This window comes from Dermochelys coriacea, chromosome 7 (genome assembly GCF_009764565.3).
Source record: "Dermochelys coriacea isolate rDerCor1 chromosome 7, rDerCor1.pri.v4, whole genome shotgun sequence".
NCBI lineage: Eukaryota > Metazoa > Chordata > Testudines > Dermochelyidae > Dermochelys > Dermochelys coriacea.
In genome coordinates this window covers 66,806,553-66,824,741 of record NC_050074.1, presented here as the reverse complement: position 1 = coordinate 66,824,741, position 18,189 = coordinate 66,806,553, and the positions used below count along the sequence as shown (strand labels likewise).

The following is an 18,189-nucleotide window of genomic DNA, read 5'->3' as shown; positions in this document are numbered from 1 at the left end:
AAAAAACATTATTAAATAAATGGTTAGACACTATATTTGAGAAAGGCAGAAATAAAAATAGTTATTTTTTAAATCAGAGCTTTTTTGGTGGAGCCAATTTATAACAGAGTAACTGAGAGCAGAATTCTGCAGATTAGATGAGATATAGAGGATACATGAGTGAATGGGATAAAGGCTCTAACAGCAAGAATTATGCAAGCTACGCCAAACACATGCCAAGAAAACCTATAAACCACAGCAATCTGCATTCTCTATATTTAATCACATCTATCAAATTCTGCCCTCAGTTACTGCACTGTAAATTAACTCCAGATTTATACCAGCATATCTGAGGGTAATATTTGGCTATATATATTCTAAGATGTAACATGTTCTCAACAGATTAGTGTCATCTCCATAGAGCAGAGAGTCAGTGTAACAGCAAAGCTCTTTGCCTTTGGGGGAAGTTTATGTCCTGAATCTGACCAGCGGAAGCCAGTTTAATGTCCATGTCTTCATCAACACCATTACAATACCACCACATAGTTATTATGATCTTCATAAAAGGGGACCTAAGTTTAATAATATAGATAGTACAGACCAGAATTGAGAAGCACTGGCAGATATGTTACAGTGCAACTTGCCCAGCATCTGCCCTGGACTAGGCCGGGCTCAAACTAATGCTATTAGTTTCCCATTTTTGTGAGGATGACAATCACAAGTGGGTGGAAACGACTCAGTGATTAGAGCCCGGAACCAAGAGTCAGTCAGTACTCCTGGGTTCTGTTTGCAGTTGTGCCACCCACTCACCTGTAGCAATTTGTACAATACCTACTTCAGTGGTGGATTCAGAGTAGCAGCCGTGTTAGTCTGTATTCGCAAAAAGAAAAGGAGTACTTGTGGCACCTTAGAGACTAACAAATTTATTAGAGCATAAGCTTTCGTGAGCTACAGCTCACTTCATCGGATGCAAAATGCATCCGATGAAGTGAGCTGTAGCTCACGAAAGCTTATGCTCTAATAAATTTGTTAGTCTCTAAGGTGCCACAAGTACTCCTTTTCTTTCAGTGGTGGAGTGAGACTTAACAGTCTAAATCAGTGTAGCTCCATTGAAATCATGGTGCTACACCGATTTATACCATTACAAGATCCAGCCCTACACATTTTTAGAATAACGAACATAATGTACATGCTGAATTGCTGTTAACCAAAGCTTTAACTCTAACAAAACTGGGTTCTGCAGACCCCTACAAAAGGAGGAAGAATGAATATATCTACTCAATTTACTTTGTTATTAGAAGCAAGACTGCTTATTTTCCTACACAGAACATTCACAACTGAGTGTACATTTTTAAAGAGTGCCAGAGGAATACATTTCTCCTTATCTGAAACACATCACGTCTAGAGAATGCGAATGACAGTTTGTGTTGCGTTTCTACAATAAACTAAGAGGGCTGTCAAGTTTGATGGCATATTAGTTTGTCACTTGTAACAGGCAAAGCTGTGTGAGCAGATTAGACAATGCTACATTATTTAATAATTTTATCATCTATTCTATCTGACATCACCAGCTATTTCTCATCACTCTTGCTGCCTACAGTAGCCTAAAGTGCCAGATGCAGAACCTCCTTAGCCATGACTAAAATAAATATGTTCTACACACGTACAGTTGCCTATTATACAGAAAGTCCATTTAGCTTTTCACACTGTCGGAATACAAGCTCTGTAATTTCTGGAAACTATCAAATCTATCAGGTCAGAGCAGCTCCTTTACACAGCTACTGTGGAACCAGCTCAACTCATGCAACTCTAATCACATTAAAATATATCACAGGTACTATAACACCCTAATCAAATTCATAGGAACAGAGCCTTAAATGCTCACCCTCTGCAGGAGAAGGATACAGGGAGGAACAGGAAGGTTACACAGTGTGTAAAAAAAGTTAAAAACTCTATGGAATGAAAAGCATTTATTTGGCGGCAATTTGTTTCAAGAAAGCCAGCTACCTAAGAGATATCACTAGTAACATGTATATTCTATTACCCTGAAGTAAGAAGAAATGTAAGTATCAACAAAAGGAGGATTAGAGTGGGCACCTACATTTGGGCCAGCAGGAACATCTGAAAAACAAGTCGCAAATCAGCCAAGTGACCTCGCATGAAGTTATCTGGTTTGCTTTATAGTTTTCTTTGTAAACACACCTGCTAATTCTACAGCTCCAGGGAAAGTAGGACCAGATGAGTGGTGAACAGATATATGTATATATTTAGGACCACAGGAGGAGTCAAAGATACTTTGATTAAACTAGTTGGAACCAGAATTAGAGTTTTTTCCTTCTACGAAATCCAGTTTCCAATCTGATGATGTTTCTGTATCTCTGCTTTACCTTCCAGGACTCCAGTTTCAGGCTGTAGAAGGAGTAATAACCAAATCTCTCACCTTAAGTATTGGGCACTCACCATAATCTGGGAAACAAACTATTTTATTTTTATTTGTCAACTATAGCAACTCTCCTTGCTTTAATAAAATACCTTTAAAAGGCAGGGTAGGGGTGGGGGAAGGACAGCTTCTCGGATGTGCTTTTAATAGGCTTACAGCCCTGTATTTATTACATATTTGTAGAATTCTTGGGGTTGATCAGTACCCCAAACTCATAGGCCAGCAGCCTTTAGAAATTAGGTCATCTACCCAAGTTGCCATTCACAGAAGTAGCAATCTGTCAGTGATCAGAGTTTCAACTCTGCTTTAAGCCACCTTTTAGTTCTGGGCTGGCTGTGTACCCACTCAAACGCTGAAGTCAACAGAGCTGTTCTAACTCGGATGAACCCTAATCACACCCCCTAAGGGGCACGTGTTTTAGAAGCCATTAAAAGCTCTGAGCCACTGGTAGATCCCTGCCTACACTGAGCTAATCTCCCTATACACCAGCTAGAACAGCTTTATATCCACAATCTGCCAGAGGTGCAATGCAAAGCATCTGCAGCACGGGAAGAATCCAGGCCTACAGATTTTTAGAATAATTTTTTACTAGATTCCAATTAATTTTCTATAGAACACTATCATTATTAAATTCTGTAGGACTTCACTACATTGGATACCACTCATACCTTCACGAGGGAGTGGGCAGGAGTGATTCGGGGGGAGGTGGGGAAGAGATAAACAGTTTTATAATTGAAGTTTTATTCTCACCTGGGCTTTATCCATTTCTTTCTGAGGAATGTTATATTTTCCAAGGACTTTGGCATTTCCTACCTTTTTGTTTATTATTTGCTGTTTGATTTAGAGGTTTATTTCACCCCATCAGAGTATTTATCATCAAGGTGATCTTTTAGTAATGTGGTCTGTGAAGTTTGGCCACAAGTTTGTTTACACACAATTCAGAGAGTGATTCAAAGTATCTGAGGCTGCTCTTTTTAAGTTTTACCCTCAGCTAGGTTTACAATTTTGACAGAGCTTCACAGCACAGAAACAACACCACTTTCCCCTAATCCTAATACATGTCAGATTAGAAATCACTGACAATCTCATGCTGTAAAACAGAAAGGGAATGCCCTCCCTGAGGTTATTTTCAAAATGCAACAATAGACTTGCCTTAAACGGCTTTCAAGTAGTTTTAACAGCAAACACTTTTAGGCCAACTTTGTCTCAAAGGCACCCAAAAGTCCCCACCGCTGCAATACACAGTTATAAAAACTTTTCCCTCTGGTGGCAAGGACCCCATTTTTGTTTCTGGAGACCTCTTTGTGTTATTGGATAAAAAGGGGTAACAAGCTTTACTGAAAGTATAAATCAGAGCAGTCCCTAAGGGGAGCAAATCCACCTGGCTGTGCGTTCCTTACAGGCTGTAAATGGATTATTAGCTCTCTTATCAGTATTTGCTTTAAGCAAACTAGTTTGTTTATTTTTCCTTAAAGTTGCAGGTATTTGCACCACTTTCAATCCATTTGGTCTCTGCAACGTACCCATTTGATTTTTGAAGTAATCGCAACAGGAGCAGGCGGTCTAAAATGATTTATTTAAAAGATAAATTAGAAATTATCAGTATTAGACAGTTCAAAGCTTGAATGGAAAGAAAAAAATTCAGAGACCAAATAAAGAGGAGCCAATCCATCAATCGTCTCTCTTTGGGTGCCTCTCCTAGACAAGGTGGCTAATTAGGATACTAAATAACTGACTTGCTGTTCTACCTGTGTCACTGGAAGTTCTCAGCTGACAATTCGGCTTCCAATTTCCATCAAAAGTCTTTTTACTGATAACAGATACCTAATCGCTGCCAATTATAGTATTACATTCCTAATGCAATGGTACTGGTATAATCAAACAACATATTGAAAACACAAAGCTAGTTCTTCCTTTAAACAACGTTCCCAACACTAAATACTTAAAAAAAAGCACAGTTAGCATTTCAGCCACCAACAGAAACGGCAAGGAAGACCACAGATGTAGTGAGCACAAGAGACAGAAAGGACAAAAATTGATAAAAACTTCATCACATGGCTGACACCCCATATATCAAAACCCTAAATCTCATTCTCTGCTTGCCTCCTATTTCCATCAAAGCCTGCCAGCTGCACATTTATTGAGAAGTTTGTGATCTGACAGCCACTGTATTACCAACATTAATGATGCATCAGTCTCTAGAATTACTGGGGAAACAGTCCAATTGATTTTATTATTATACAGAGTTCCTCACATTTCATTTCAGGCAGCTTTCTACCACAATTTTTAGCAATAACTAAAAATGCAACACAGCTGAGACACAATACACTGAGGCTAAATATGGTTAGCATAGCTTTATTCCGCCCCATTCTCTCGCCAGGAGAGCATGGAATCATTCATACATCACTGTGTTACCTATAAGTTATTGTTCCATAACTGAATCACTTGTATGCTGTAATATGACAAATAGCACACACTAATATTCATTCATTTGGCCAAGAAAGCCAAAAATGGGCCCATGATGTCTTCCTGCACCAAGGAAACCAGTGTTACTACAAATGACTGCTATTGATATGAGATAAAAATTATGGAAAATGAAAAAAGGCATACATAATGGTTGAAGTTAACCTGCCACAGTGGAAGAATTGCATTTGCCTCATTTTGCCTCTCTATATTCTATAAAGAAGGCCTTAAAGATTTTCTTCAAATTAGAAATTCAGGTCTTGTCTGCCCTTTTCTCCATGACAGATTTCAGAGTAGCAGCCGTGTTAGTCTGTATTCGCAAAAAGAAAAGGAGTATTTGTGGCACCTTAGAGACTGTAGCTCACGAAAGCTTATGCTCAAATAAATTTGTTAGTCTCTAAGGTGCCACAAGTACTCCTTCTCTCTTTTCTCCATGGACAACTATTCATGACGACCCATCATGAGTACTCCTTTTCTTTTTGCGAATACAGACTAACACGGCTGCTACTCTGAAACCTATTCATGAATGGTGAGCAAATAGCATGACAACACCACAAACACCAAGAAAGGGCAATGTGACATGTCAGACCATTAAAAGCTATTTTAGTTAATAACTATTTTATTCAACATTCTGATCAACATTTGGAAGGCTAGATCTCTTTGTGAAAGTTCCAACACCCCTTGCTGTTGAATTATGAGCTCTGAAATCTCCCATTACAGTTCCCAGTTCTCTGGTCCTCCAAGGGACCCTCTAACAAAAACACCTAAGATAGGACTTGCTATTCCTAATACTTCTCAGGTTAAAAAAGACACACACAAAGTATTTTTGTGAGCAACACTTTTCAGGATTTCATCTCTCCTAAAAAAGGAAAGAAACCAAAACAGCACTAATAATTTTCCTCCCCCATCCTGCAGCTCTGCTTTAAGCTAGTTCTGATTTTGAGTATTCAAAAGGCAAAAATATCTCTCAATATAAAGACACTCTCCTTCGTTCCCCAAACCTGAGGAATATCTGTGTAGCTCAAAAATTTGTATTTTCCACCAACAAGTTATCTTTTATTGGGCTAGGACCTCACCTACCTTGTCTCTCTCTCTATATATGTAATTAATACTGGTTTACTCACACTTATATGTATACATAATTACTTGTATGTAATTAATACTGGTTGTCAACAGTAAGGGACAATCTACATGACGACAGTAAAAAGTGTGCATATGTTAAGTGGAATAAACAAGACAAAAGCAAAATAACACTCTTTCCCACTTTACAATACAAATGTCATTTACGTGACAAAAGTAAGCCAAAAACTCTGACTGCATTGAGCGCCATTAAAAATTGAATCCAAAGAATTCATGTCACATATGCTTTCAAACAAACCATTGCAATTTTGTGACGAATGATACCATTATCTGTTACACTAACTCCAGCTATCTGGTTCCACAGAAACCTCTCCCAACTCTGCAGCAGGATCTCAATTTACAACCATTGTATATTGGAAACAGAAAACTCTCATTGGCCAACTCACTGAGAAGGCAGGAAGCTGTTTTCAGTTGGTTGTGGAAACACTGGCTTTATGCAAATTAACTCTAAGGAATGTCACACCCATTGTTTCTCTTCATTTAATATTTATGAATGGACTACAATGAGAGATACATGCAACTAGATTGTTTCTAGATTGAGAAATGAATGTTGCAGTATATTTAGTCTCTATCTTCCCCCTCCACAAGGCTTGCCTCATCCTTTCCCCAAGCACATGGCTATGAAGGTGATCAGATTTGGGTTGAGGTCTTGTCTCTGTGAAATTCTCTTCTTGAATTTGAGCATATATCTTTGACTAAGGGCAGCTGAATTACTTGTTCACTCTGAAGCTATTAACATATTTAGCAAACATTCCCCTAGATTCATACTACTATTTCAAATCGTACAACCATACCCTATAGCATTCACTTTTGGGACAGGTATAATGACAAAAAGTTTTCCCCTCATAGATACAATGAAGGTTCTTTGGCTGATGTTCACTGCAAACTGGGGAAAGTTTTCAAAAGGAGATTGACTTTTCCTATTGCATGGGATTTTTATTCCCTTGTATTCACTCCCATTAAACAGAGTAATTTAATATGCTGGAACTCCCTACCGAGAAAGCAGTCTGTATACAGGAATGCATTGGGAATATTTCACCTCTTTTCAGAAAAGAAAAAAAAAAGGAAGGCCCTGAAAGCAGAATTTCCCAGTATTGTTTGATGCATTTGATACATAGATATGCATTTGAGACATCATATTCGGATAAAACTAAATGTACCTCTGAGGATTTGGGCCCATCTTACATTTTAAAATCAGAATGCACCAATTGTCTAAAAAACTTCACAATAGTTGTTTTGCAATACTTGTAACAGCCTGAAAGTGTGCAACTCTAATGGATACTCCACTCAATTGGGAACAAACAGGTCAGCGGACACCCAACATGCATTTACAGGTTTATTCTCGACTTACTGAGTACAACTAACTCGAGGCACTAAGAATGAAAGCCTGAAAAAACAAGTAACTTAAGCATTTCAATTACAATTGGTTACCTAATTGCGTCCAGTGTGTTTAAGAGGGCACATTAGATGTATAGTCTATCCTCAAATTCTATATTTAGTATCAAGAACCAAAGTGACACGCTTTGCTTATGCTATTTATTTGTACACACTGCTGACTGTGTGGCTTTCAGATTTAGTGATTTTCCAAAATGCAAATTGACTTATTCTATAGGTCAAACACTAGCATGTGCAAGCTGATAAAGATCACCCTAAACTGAGACTTTTTTCTCCCCATATAGCTGGCATGGAGACAGACATAGTAACTAATGGTTTGGACTATTTAAAAAAAAAAAAAGAAAAAAAGACTGCTTAAGTACTTAATAGTCATGAAATCTCTTTAGCATCTGATTAGTTTTCTGTTTCCCCCACATGCTTGATTTACTGCATTTTTACCAGGTCCAACAGGAAGCTATGTAACTCACCTTTTATTATGTATTTGCCATACACTCACCTTACCATCTAGGAAATGGATGTATCCTATTGGAAGTTTGAAAGGGGAAGTTTATTTGCCAGAGAAACTGACTGAAATGCGGTTCTGTGCTTTACTTTCAACTCAATCACCAAGTTCACTTTGAAGTTAACATATTAAAAGCAAGTTACACCAGGATAATCTGGTCTGATAAGATATCATTACATATTATAATAATAATAATAGGCCTCTAGGGAAGGAACAGGAAGGATATATAAATGGAAAATGAGCCCTAAGAGACTTCATAAACCAATAAAAGCCTTAGACTTACATCCTTTAAGTTACAAGTTCAAATGCTGTCTTGACAACCATATGCAGATAATCTGATGTCACATAAATGACATCACATTAATGACATCTTATGTCAAATAACTGACATAAGAGAAAAAAGCTAAATAACTAGACTCTGGTCTTTGAAAGATGCAAGAAAATGTTTATCTTGTGAGAGTAGTCGCACTGAATTCTACTGAACCAGTCACATAAATAATGTTACACATACATTTAAAGCATTTACAGAATTCATGTACTAAGAGCATTTTCTTCCCTTTTAATTACTCCTTATAATTTAAGCTTTAAAGGGACACTCAGTTGAAAGTACAACTATTTTAACAAGAAAAGGAGTACTTGCGGCACCTTAGAGACCATAAAAGAAAAGGAGTACTTGTGGCACCCTAGAGACTAACACATTTATTTGACCACAAGCTTTCGTGAGCTACAGCTCACTTCCAATGAAGTGAGCTGTAGCTCACAAAAGCTTATGCTCAAATAAATGTGTTAGTCTCTAGGGTGCCACAAGAACTCCTTTTCTTTTTGTGAATACAGACTAACACGGCTGCTACTCTGAAACCTATTTTAACAAGGTGTCTTGGATTGTTAAAACTAAAAGCGTTTGCACTTCTTTAAGTTCAGGTAATGGAAAAACAAGCAAGTCAGTTTCATATTGGTTATAATGTTTCTTTACGTGGTTTTAAAAACAACACACACAAAAAACAAACCTTTCCATTGGAATTTTTAAAAGTCCACACCAGCATGAGGGCCTACTGTGACGGTGCCTCCATAAGGCTTTATGGAAATATGCTTATGAATGTATATATATGACATAAGTGAAATATGTTTTATGCTACATATGCCATGTAACATATCTCTGTAGAGGTTATGATCTACTGAATCTATTAATCCTATTTGTATGCATGTATCATTTTTGTATTCAAAGTTATGAATATTGGCTATATACTTGTCTGAGTCTAAGTAGGTTTTAGTGAAGCAGTTGGTCAGCTTCCTGAGAAAAGACTATTCTCAGTAAGTGCCCAGTCAAGAAGCCCTTAAGCCAACAATGAACTTGGAGACGCCAATCTACATCTGAGCTTTCCCAGGAATGTGACTTGGCTGGTAAGGAACTCAGTCATGCATAGACCTGTGACTTGCCCAGGTGACTCCAAAACTCCATTTAGTAGCTGGACTTTGCATAGGAGAGAGGAGGGGGGTCTCCACTCACAAGAGAAAGGCTATTTAAACCCTGGGAGACCCCTCCATTTTGTCTTCAGTTGACTAAGGAAATAGCCTCTCCACCCGCAAGGATACCTGAAAGAAACTGGAACAAAAGACAGTAGCTACAGGGGTGTGAGTGCTTGCTGGACCCAGACTAGAAGGAGGCTAGTCTGTAAAGGAGGCTTATTGGAACATCTCTGAGGGTGAGATTTTATCTGTATTCAACTTCTTACTGTATTAGCATAGATTTGCAGGTTTTATTTTATTTTTCTTGGTAATTCATTTTGTTCTGTCTGTTACTAATTGGAACCACTTAAATCCTACTTTCTGTATTTAATAAAATCACTTTTTACTTATTAATTAACCCAGAGTATGTATTAATACTTGGGGGGGGGGAGGGCAAACAGCTGTGAATATCTCTCTATCACTGTTATAGAGGGCAAACAATTTATGAGTTTACCCTGTATAAACCTTTATACAGGGTAAAACAGATTTATTTAGGGTTTGGACTCCATTGGGAGTTGGGCATCTGAGTGTTAAAGACAGGAAACTTCTGTAAGCTGCTTTCAGTTAAGCCTACAGCTGTTAGGGGACGTGGTTCAGACCTGGGTCTGGGTTTGCAGCAGGCTAGCGGGTTGGGCTCAAACCAGGCAGGGCACTGAAGTCTAAGCTGCCAGGGCAGGAAAGCAGGAGCAGAAATAGTCTTGGCACATCAGGTGGCAGCTCCCAGGGGGTTTATGTGATCCAACCCGTCACACCTACATTAGTAAAATCTGTTATCAATAGGATGACTAGCATTAGCTAATTGTGCATATGCTTAAATGTTTACAGGATCAGGCCCTTACTTACCACTACATTAAAGAAATAAGCTTCAAAACAAAAAAAGTGAACATAGCCTATCTTATTTTTCCTCCTCAGGCACCACAGGTTTTATTAGGGATGGCATTCAGAAGCACACATGATTTTTATTAATTTATTTTTATTATTAAAGACCTAGTTTTGACCTCCGACCTATTTATACCCATTCTATGAAATTATTTCCTTTCAGAAAGCCTAAAACGTGAATAGAACACTGCACAAACTGTGTTCCATTCCTAACAATTTACATTCACCCAAGGTCACGTGTTTTTGTTATATTCACTTTTCCAACCCAATGATGATAGACTTCACTAAAACATCTCAAACTAGCCCCAGATAACCCCCTCAGATGGAAAGGTGGTCAGTGACTAGCTTGCCACACTGTATAGCACAAGGTAAGTTTCATTAGCGTCTACTAAAAATAGAACTGGACCATATATAAAAGAAAAACCCATAATTATTACTCTTTATTTGAGAATAAGGAGCCTTTATCCTATATTGTCTTGTCTTCTCAGGGGAAGAGAATTAGCTAGAACAGTTTCATATTTTGAACTCCTCAGCAGTACTAAATAAGACTTAAGAGTGTGGGCAAAGTTAACCACAGTCCTGGGACCTTATCCAAGTCTCCCATGACAATAGGAAAAACATTAGAACTATAATATTCAAAATATTATTTAACTTTTTAAATCTTTGCACAGTTCAAAGTCTCCTTTGTTCCAGCTTTGCTTTTGAAAATGTCAGTTACATTCTGGAGACAAAGTATTTCCTCCTAATCATGTACAATATTATCTGAATAGTCATAAGAACCACCATACTGGTTTAACCCAATTGCCCACCTAGCCACATATCCTATCTTCCAACACTGACCAATGCCAAATGCTTCAGAAGGAATGAGCACAAACAATCTGTCAAGTGATCCATTCCCCGTCATTCAGTCCCAGCTTTTGGCAGTCAGAGGCTTAGGGACACCCAGGTCAAGGGGTTGCGTCCCTGACTGTCTTGGCTAATAGCCATTGAAGGACCTATGCTCCATGAACTTCTCATTCTTTTTTAACCCAGTTATAGTTTTGGCCTTCACAACATTCCCTTACAATGAGTTCCACAGGTTGACTGCGTGCTGTCTGAAGAAGTACTTCCTCATGTTTGTTTTAAACCTGCTGCCTATTAATTTCATGGGTGACCCCTGTTCATGTTTTACGTGAAGGAGTAAAATAACACTTCCTTATTCACCTCCACACCATTCATGATTTTCTATGATTATATCAGGTTCCCCCCATAGTCATCTCTTTTCTAAAATGAGCGGTCCCAGTATTATTTTTAATCTCTCTTCAGATGGAAGCTGTTCCATACTAGGGATGTAAATATCATATTTAAAAGTATCCATTTAAACTACTGAAATTATATTGGTTAACCATTTAATCGTTAACAAGACTTGGAGGAGGGGCCCACCTTGCTGTCTCTCCTCAGAGGTGGAGTTCAGTGGGTTGGGGCATCATTTGCATGTGCATGACTGGGCACTGCGCGCCTTGCTCTGATCCCACCCCTCGCTCTCCCAGTTACTAGGCACTGCCTAATGCAGCTAGTTTGGCGGATCATTGCCAGGAGAGCAGCGGTGCCAGGGAAGATCCAAATGTTCTGGCAGAGCCAGTAGTTCCCGGGCAGACCCACTGCTGCAGCCAGCTGCAAGAGAAGCAGAGCCGGGGCGAGGGGGAAAGGGAGGTGTTACAGGGCTGCCCCCAGTGGTGTCCTCTCCGCCGGGCATGGGCTGATGCAGCGGTGCCCCGAGCTACGAGAGCGCTGCAACCTCGAGCGCTCCCCAGGTATTGCTGCGGCATTTTTAATGTGCACATTAGATATTACAGTGTCATGAAATCATTTACCAATCTGTTTTAAACGTTAACTGCAACATATTAATGGTAAGATTAATTCTTATTGGTTAACTATTTAACTGTTTAATATTTTACATCCCTAGTCCATATCCCTATTCATTTTGGTTGCCCTTCTCTGTACTTTTTCTAATTCTAATATATCTTTTTCAAGATGGGACGAAGAGTCAGGATTTCTAATAAGAGCACTAGACACTCAACAGAACTGGGGGAGGGGGAAAAGAGAGGGAAGAGAAGGTGCTTAAAATGATTGCAGAATTCTTAAAAGCTGGTAAAAGGTTTAATCCTGGATAATGATTTACAAAGTGACAAGTAAAATAGATTTACTGTGACAGTTTGAAAGGAGACCAACATAAATAAAATTACCACTCACGTGGTCACAACCCCTCAACCACCCTTTTTACAGCTAAAAGCATATACAAAAGGAAGTGCTCTACCAACCTATATAATGATTCCCTCCCCCCACCACTCACAACACACACAATCTAGATCAACGGGGGAAGAGAAAAGAAAGCCTAATAAAGCATGAAAGCTGTATTAAGTAATTGCTTTATAACCTAACGGGGGTTGTGGGGGGGAGCAAAACACTGAACAGCTTGTTGATCACAAAAATGCTGCAATTTAAAACTAAAAGATATCTATATACCAGGGTAGGCAACCTACGGCACGTGTGCCAAAGGCGGCACACAAGCCGATTTTCAGTGGCACTCACACTGCCCAGGTCCTGGCCACCGGTCCGGGGGGCTCTGCATTTTAATTTAATTTTAAAGGAAACTTCTTAAACATTTTAAAAACCTTATTTACTTTACATACAACAACAGTTTAGTTATATATTATTGACTTATAGAAAGAGACCTCCTAAAAACATTATAATGTATTACTGGCACGCGAAACCTTAAATTAGAGTGAATAAATGAAGACTCGGCACACCACTTCTGAAAGGTTGCCGACCCCTGCTATATGCTATATTCCTAAGTAAATACTACCAATGCCCCTCCCCCAAAAAACGTAATACTTAATGGGATTTGAAGATAAAAATCCATTCAATTGAACTTGAACATCACTGTAATAGTTTTACTGCACAAAAGAGGCAAAGCATAGCACACAATATTCATAGATTAAGTGTCCTAAATGCTTCCCTGGACAGTAAGTACAATACAGCCACAACACAGCTCAGATCCTCTGGCATTGTTTGCATTGCTTTTACCACCGAATGCCAGCTACCAAGGATTCAATTCTTGCATTCGGTACCCTGCGCAAAAAATACATACAAGGTCTTACACTGTCTATTCCTGCCACTCTAGGCCATAGAATAGAGCCAACCTCTGTCATTGAAACACAACAAAAACATAAAACTTTACCAACTTGTATAAATACAGTTCTCCCTCACACTGTACTTCTGATGTGCAAGTCACATTTCAGTTTCTTTGTCAAGGCTGTTGTCTCTCAAACTGTGTTTACACAAGCACCAAGGGCTGAGTTTTCTTCCACTGAAGCAAACTCATTCAGCTTCCAGCTGTGCAGCAAAAAAAAAAGCATTTAAAACACACTGGCTAGAGACCAGCTGCTCTTCTCTGCCTGCATTGAATTTCTGTCAGCTGCACTCGGCTTCACAACCTTAATCCACACACAGAGCAGATCGCAGGGCCCCAGAAGGACCTGATCTTCAGCCACAGAGCAAGAGGATGCTGTAGCTTTGGCGAAGCCATTTCTCCTCCAATTAATCCCTCTGCCTTGCACAGATCACGAGGAACTGAATCTGCACTTAAGAGGCTCTCTCTCCTTCCCCTCCCCCATACCTATCCCTTTTCCAGCCTCCTCCCCCATTTTTCACCCCCTCGGCTCCCCTAGCTCTAGGGCACATCGCAGCCGGCTGCAGGAACCCAGCTGATGCTAATCATGTTTCCATCAGCGGTCCCAGGCTCCCCCTCTCTTGGGGGGGAGGGGGGAAGGAGATACACACACGCTTCAGCCCCTTTGCCAATTACATCAAGCCCCAGACGCTTGCTGTAGCTGCTAGCACCAGCAGCCCATCCGTGGGTCCAAAGCCACACAAGCCAAGCAGGTCTCCCCCCATCCTGCCTCTTTTTTGGTGGGGCATCATCATGGAAAGAACGTCCCGTCCGACTCCGCCGCCCCCCCCGTGCTGGAACTAAGGATGCTGCAGCACCCCCTGGTTTGAAGTGGTTTTCATCATTTACAGGGTTTATAGTTTGGTTCAATGGCTCTCAGCACCCCCACTGTACAAATTGTTCCAGCACCCCTGCCACACCCAGATGAATTCTCCCCTGGATGTACGCTCCTTTTATACCACCTCCTTCAGTGGCTTCTCAAAACTAGTGCCTAGCATCTGTTTCCTTTATGTGAATGTACAATTAGAGGGATAATGCCCTCTTCCCCCACAAACCATCTCAGAGACTGTAAACAGGTCAATAACCGCCAAGGGCATCTTCCTTGCAAAAGAAAAATAAAAGTGTGAACATTAAGATTCTCATATACAGAATTATTTTAAACAGCATCTTGGTGTTTACAGCAACCCTGGGCTTGAGGACACATTGGAAGTCATCTGATTCAACCACATGACTGTGAAAAATTACTCTTCATTAAGCAGGTTTTGGGAAAATTCAGTCTGATTTCACAACTTGCAAGGAAACACACACACACACACACACACACACACACACACACACACACACACAGAGTTCTCTGCAGAATTCCCATTGTTTAACAGTCTCTAAATACAAAACACTGATTTGAACTGAAAGCCCTCCACCATTCACTCCTCTCCTTCCCCCCCTCCCCCCGACAACCCAACTCGCCCCATCAGCTCTGCTGGAACACACAATGCTGCATCTCTGTGCGGGATAAGCATAGGTAAATTGAAACACCTGTGTTTATCCAAAAGAATTTCTCCCTCTCCCTCCTACGAAGAGCATGCATCTCCATCAGAGTCTTAACCACTGTCCACAGACTTGTAAAGTCCAAGCAGAAATGCCTAATGAGAATCCGATTTGGCATCCAAGTGTTCTCTCACCATCCCTCTCCCTGAAGAGCTGTTGCCTACATAGCACACTGGTTGATGTTATAACTTGCTTGCCAATCCTCCAAGGAAGGAAGCAAAGTGGGGGAACTAAAATCAGTGTCACATCAGCACATGGCTCCTGGACTCTCAGGTTTCCATGGGCTGACAGCTTTTCTCAAAACACATAATAGCACCTAAGAACTACCCACAGAAGCAGTTACCACACAAGCCTTTCTCTGAAACCCAGGGCACCTGAGTATCCTCAGTTCTACTGACTGAACTGAGATTATTCATAAAGAGTTATTTTACAATAATACCTTGAGGCCCCAACAGAGATTGATGCTCCATTGTGCTTGGTGCTGTACAAAAAATGTAGGAAGGCAATCCCTGCTCCAGACAGACAAGTCAGACAGAGAATGGGACTGCTGTTTTCCTTTTAACAGATGGGACACCAATTTACAGAGAGTTTAAGTGATTCACCCATGTCTGTAGTGCAGGACATAATTGAACCCGGACAACCGGAATCCAAATTCAGTCAGTGCCTTAAACCCGAGATGCTCTTTTCTCACTCCATCCAGTAGTAATCTTTTAGAGGACTGGGTCCATTGTTTCTGGAAAAAAGAGTATATATACATATTTCTTTAACTGTGTAAATGTGTACGGCTCAAATCCTCCAAGGACTTATGCATGGTGCTTAATTTTACATAGTGAGTAGTCCCAACTCCCACTTTGGGATCAGGGCCTGGTAATATATTGTGCATTTGACAGCGCTCTGTAGAGTCAGTTTCGTCATTTCATATGTCAGTTTCCTCTGTTTGTGTCTCATACATACAAATGGGAAAGAAACACTTTTTTTTTTTTTTTTTTAAAGGGGAAAGTATGACTATAAAGCCACGCAAATTGGTAGGGTAACTCAGTAGTAAATGAAATACTTGAAACAATTTTTTTTAACTGACTAGATTTCAGGTTGGTAACTCTTTAATACTGTAAATGAGTTATTCATAGATTCATAGATACTAAGGTCAGAAGGGACCATTCTGATCATCTAGTCTGACCTCCTGCAACAGCGCAGGCCACAGAATCTCACCCACCCACTCCTATGAAAAACCTCACCCATGTCTGAGCTATTGAAGTCCTTAAATCATGGTTCAAAGACTTCAAGGAGCAGAGAAGCCTCCCTCAAGTCAACCATGCCCCATGCTACAGAGGAAGGCGAAAAACCTCCAGGGCCTCTCCAATCTGCCCTGGAGGAAAATTCCTTCCCGACCCCAAATATGGCAATCAGCTAAACCCTGAGCATATGGGCAAGATTCACCAGCCAGATACCCAGGAAAGAATTTTCTATAGTAACTCAGATCCCATCCATCTAATATCCCATCTCATGGGATTTGGCCTATTTACCCTGAATATTTAAAGATCAATTACTTACCAAAATCCCATTATCCCATCATACCATCTCCTCCATAAACTTATCGAGTAGAATCTTAAAGCCAGATAGATCTTTTGCCCCCACTGCTTCCCTTGGAAGGCTATTCCAAAACTTCACTCCTCTGATGGTTAAAAACCTTCATTTGATTTCAAGTCTAAACTTCCTGGTGGCCAGTTTATACCCATTTGTTCTTGTGTCCACATTGGTGCTGAGCTGAAATAATTCCTCTCCCTCTCCTGTATTTATCCCTCTGATATACTTATAGAGAGCAATCATATCTCCCCTCAACCTTCTTTTAGTTAGGCTAAACAAGCCAAGCTCCTTAAGTCTCCTTTCATAAGACAAGTTTTCCATTCCTTGGATCATCCTAGTAGCCCTTCTCTGTACCTGCTCCAGTTTGAATTCATCCTTTTTAAACATGGGAGACCAGAACTGCACACAGTATTCTAGGTGAGGTCTCACCAGTGCCCTGTATAACGGTACTAAAACCTCCTTATCCCTACTGGAAACGCCTCTCCTGATGCATCCCAAAACCGCATTAGCTTTTTTCACAGCCATATCACATTGGCAGCTCATAGTCATCCTATGATCAACCAATACTCCAAGGTCCTTCTCCTCTTCCGTTACTTCTAATTGATGCGTCCCCAACTTATAGCTAAAATTCTTGTTATTAATCCCTAAATGCATAACCTTACACTTCTCACTATTAAATTTCATCCTATTACTATTACTCCAGTTTACAAGGTCATCCAGATCCTCCTGTATAATATCCCGATCCTTCTCCGAATTGGCAATACCTCCCAGCTTTGTATCATCTGCAAACTTTATTAGCACACTCCCACTTTTTGTGCCAAGGTCAGTAATAAAAAGATTAAATAAGATTGGTCCCAAAACCGATCCCTGAGGAACTCCACTGGTAACCTCCCTCCAACCTGACAGTTCGCCTTTCAGTAGGACCCGTTGCAGTCTCCCCTTTAACCAATTCCTTATCCACCTTTTGATGTTCATATTGATCCCCTAAAAAGAATGGTTCGGGTTTGGGAATCTCCCTCACATCCTCAGCCATGAAGACCGATGCAAAGAATTCATTTAGTTTCTCCGCAATGGCCATATTGTCCTTGAGTGCTCTTTTAGCACCTCGATCATCCAGTGGCCCCACTGATTGTTTAGCAGGCTTCCTGCTTCTGATGTACTTTAAAAAAAAATTGCTATTACTTTTTGAGTCTTTGGCTAACTGTTCTTCAAATTCTTTTTTGGCCTTCTAATTGTATTTTTACACTTCATTTGGCAGTGTTTATGCTCCTTTCTATTTTCCTCACTAGGATTTAACTTCCACTTTTTAAAGGATGCCTTTTTGCCTCTCACTCCTTCTATTACTTTGTTGTTTAGCCATGGTGGCTCTTTATTGGTTCTCTTACTATGTTTTTTAATTTGGGATATACATTTAAGTTAAGCCTCTATTATGGTGTCTTTAAAAAGTTTCCATGCAGCTTGCAGTGATTTCACTTTTGGCACTGAACCCTTTAATTTCTGTTTAAATAACCTCCTCATTTTTGTGGGTTCCCCTTTCCGAAA

General features: G+C 40.0%; 1 protein-coding gene across 31 annotated transcripts in view; it reads right to left on the bottom strand.

Annotated features, from left to right (window-relative positions):
* ZMIZ1 (zinc finger MIZ-type containing 1) overlaps nucleotides 1–18,189 on the bottom strand; it is a 504,711-nt gene that overhangs the window by 458,527 nt on the left and 27,995 nt on the right. The window contains exon 1 of one of the 31 annotated variants that reach the window (XM_043518773.1): nucleotides 13,529–13,891. The exons of the other annotated variants lie outside the window; for them this stretch is intronic. The gene's annotated coding sequence lies outside the window, so the exon portion shown is untranslated. Of the gene's footprint in view, nucleotides 1–13,528; nucleotides 13,892–18,189 lie in introns of those variants that run through there. 31 annotated transcript variants of the gene reach the window in all.